At 39.6% G+C, this 3,699-nt stretch overlaps 1 long non-coding RNA gene across 1 annotated transcript; it reads left to right on the top strand.

Annotated features, from left to right (window-relative positions):
• Positions 1-328: 328 nt before the first annotated feature.
• LOC137469704 (uncharacterized) lies at positions 329-3,250 on the top strand. The gene is made up of 2 exons (XR_010996656.1): positions 329-1,652; positions 2,926-3,250. It is a non-coding gene; the product is annotated as an uncharacterized lncRNA (long non-coding RNA).
• Positions 3,251-3,699: the final 449 nt, after the last annotated feature.

Below are 3,699 nucleotides of genomic sequence, written 5' to 3' on the forward strand. Positions count from 1 at the left end.
TTTTCACAACTGAGTAGATTACCGGTGACTTTCTAAAGGAATTCAGGCTCAAACACTTTTCAGCTTCCTGCCATTCTAACAGCTGGTACCAACAGGACAGCTAACAGGTGTTCTCTCTTATGCCTGTCATGCCGAGCTGAATGCCAGGGGCTGAGCCCCAACCCCTGGGTCCAAGGCTTGATCCATAATGATGAATACATATGCAGGTGAATATTCTTTTCTATTTGTTTGTTTGGGCGCTTTTGTTTAGTTGGGTGTTTTTCTGTGTAGGTTATGTTTCTTTAGCAAGTAGAAGTGCCATCTTAGTAGCTGGGAAAGAATCAGGAAGAAGTAGTCTGAGCATAGTCTTGGCAACCCAATCCCCATGTCTGCCAACTTTGTGTGAGCCGGTGTGATGAAGCAGCAACCTGGGTTTTTGATGGTCTGGTTATGCTCCCTTGATAGAATCTGAAATTAGGCTTTCCTGGTCAGGCTCAGCTATCTGGTAAATCCAAAAAAATCTGGAAAATTCATCTTGTTAGCAAACCATCAGAATACTACTTCTCTTTTTAAAAGATGGAGGACAGACACAAGTACATGAAAGCATAACCTCCCATACATCTGCACCAGGGTGTGGGACTCAGGACAGAGCCCACTTTGTGCAAATGCACTAACAGGAATGTTTGAATGAAAAGAATAAATCATCCTAACAATTCCCTAGCTTACGACAAAGCAATGCAACAAAACACTTAACCAAACTCAGGCAGGAAAAAGTCTTGTGGCCACAGCAGGAAAAATTAATAAGTGTTATCCCATTACACGGCCTTCTTGAGGTCAGACTGCACATCCAGAATGGAACAGTGCAATGGATCTTTAATAACAAATGAAAAGGAAACTCATCCATCACCATCCGTATTTCTGTAATGCATCAGATTTTAAACGTAACTTGTTTAAATAACCAGCAGTGACTGATGGCCACCCTTTCTGCAGAAGAATTAGCCATTCAGACTACCTGTGCTGACAGTTTCAGTCCTGTGCTTGGTTAACATTCCTGTTTGTATTTCTCACAAGTTTGTATTGCAGTCAGTGTAATACTAAGGTAAGTTTCTTCAGCCATTTTTTAAAAGGGATTCCAAGTCTTTGTCACTGTGGGATGGCACATAATCCATCTGCACATACTTAACAGTATCTACGTACAAAATCTGCCCTCACTCCATTTTCTTCATGTCATTGGAAGTGCACCTGCTCAGCCTCAAACACACAGTAACCACAAGAGGTGAGATGATCGTGTCAATGATTAATTTGATTGAGACACATCTTCCTCAAAAAGTGTGAGCAGGTAGATTCCAAAGTCTGTGTGACTGAAAGCTATTCTGGGGGATAAAACAGATATCTAAACTTTTCATTTGGACATCCTCTCTACCATCAGGTATGGGGCTTTTCCGTCCATTGGTAGTGCCGTTTCCTTCTCAAAATGAAATGTTCATGTCCACAGTAAAGTATTTCTTTCCAGATGCCCTGTCCTAAAATTTCATGAGTGCTGTGGTATAGTGATATCTCTTCACTGTGTAGAAAAGACCCTCAGTGACTGCCTGTAAGCAGGGGCTCCATGTGAGTGCCAGCTCCATTCTCCAATAGAAAACTCTAGGATATGATGAAGGAAAGAACAGAAGGTAATATAAGCTATGCAAACTGCAACCTCCAGGACAGGCCTTTTCAGTTTCTCCTGGGTTTGAGTCTTCCCTAAATCAAGCCAGGCAAAAATCTCCACACTATCTCTCCCATTCCCACTGAACTATTCTGGCTTCATGCTTATTTTGGCTGCACAAACTCTATATTTCTCTATATTTCTCTATATTTCTCTATATTTCTCTATATTTATTTCTCTATATTTCTCTATATTTCTCCTTTACTAAATAAAAATGTCCTTTTTTCCTTTTTTTTTTCCTCCACACTGAGACAAAACCAGGTATCAAACCCTCAAGATTTTCCCAAAACTGATGTCCAGTGAAACCAGAGTTCTCCTGGGAAATATCTGAACAGCCGCTGTGTAGGATTTTCCTGGCCAAGTGTACACCTGAACTAGCTACCTAGAGCAGGCAATTGAAAGATGCCTAAAGGAAGCACTCAAGAGATATGTAAATATATCCTCAAAGACTCTTCCTCCATCAACTATAGAAATATTTTTAATATACTGTCTCTTAAATGATTGCACAAGACTATTCTCATTTTTGTCTCTATTACTCTTTGTTTAATCATGCAGCAATATTTAATATTTGCTAATTTGCTCAGAATGTAATGTAGAATGTAATATTAATCTAAGAATATTCTTCATCTGATAAAGACATTTAAAATAGAAGAATCAAAATGTAGAGGAGGTAATAAAGGAAAATAAAAGACCTGATATTATTTTTACATCAAAGCAGAGCAATATCCTAGTAGTCAAACCCAGTTATAAACGTATCATGCATCTGGAACACAAAAAAGATCTGTGATCAAACTGGTTACCACAAAAGCTGGAATACACCCAATATAAATGTACCACTGGGTCACAATGTGTACACTTAAAATTCCCACCTATTTCTATTTGGTTAAATGTATCTTTTCAACACCACTTTACTTCAGATGTAAAGACAAATGCACACAGCTACCTGGAAATTGCAGAATCAAGCTTGAGAATTTTTTTAATGTCCATTCACTTCTCCTCTGATATTGATACTCTTTAACAGCACAGCTGACCCTCTGCTGCTGTTTCTCTTTCATACCTCCAAAGTCTGCAAACTCATAATTTAATATTCATTCACAAGTTTATTTTTATTAAAGAGCTAAAATTTCACCATTACAGGTGTTAAAACCTTTCTTATCTGCAGCTTCACCCATTCCTCCCATGCTCTTTCCTCCTGCACCCCTCCTGTGGCGCCCTTTGCTCTGTGCAGTGGCACTGAGGCTGTCCTGTCAATCCTCGCTGCTCCATGCTGACTCCCACAACCCTGGGGATGCTGCTTTTGCCTGGCTCTGGAGAACTTCCTACAGCTGGACTGTGCAAGCATCAGGGAGACCTCAGTGGGCTGGAAGGTGAAGCTCTCAACAACTGCAGTTTGACACCTTGCTGAACACCGGGATGATGAAATGGAGAGGGAATATGCTAGGAGAGAACCACGACTCTTTAGAGAGAGAACACACTGACCCACCATAAGCTTGGATGTCACAGTTCAAACAGCCCTTGAAATGTATCATGAAACAACTCAATGACTCTGTTAACAGAGCAGTAGTTCTGCATAAAGATTTTTTGCTTTCTTCCTCACAAGTTCAAATCAGTCTGTTTTTCAGGTATTTTTAAGCATTCTCAGTTCCTAAGACTGTAGCTTGTAGATGTATTCACAGGCCAATCTTTGATCTTACTCTTACTCAGGAATCATCTTCCAGGAACTGCTGGGAATAGGGAATAGGCTAAATGGACCTTTGTATGACCCTTCTTTGAAGGGTCACTGAAAAGTCACTTTTTAGTCATATCAAGTGAGACCACCAACTACTAGGTACCCTCCTGGCACAAAATAATAACAATCATAATGAATGACAAAAGACCAGAAGCTGGAGGAAAATGAAAGAGAATAAAATAGGAAGAAACAAAGTAAACAAAAGCATATACTCTATTTTGCTTCAAACTTTGGTTTTCAATGATCATATAAAAACCACTTGTGTAGTAGAAAACAAAACTGT

This window comes from Anomalospiza imberbis, chromosome 2, assembly GCF_031753505.1.
Source record: "Anomalospiza imberbis isolate Cuckoo-Finch-1a 21T00152 chromosome 2, ASM3175350v1, whole genome shotgun sequence".
NCBI classification, from domain to species: domain Eukaryota; kingdom Metazoa; phylum Chordata; class Aves; order Passeriformes; family Viduidae; genus Anomalospiza; species Anomalospiza imberbis.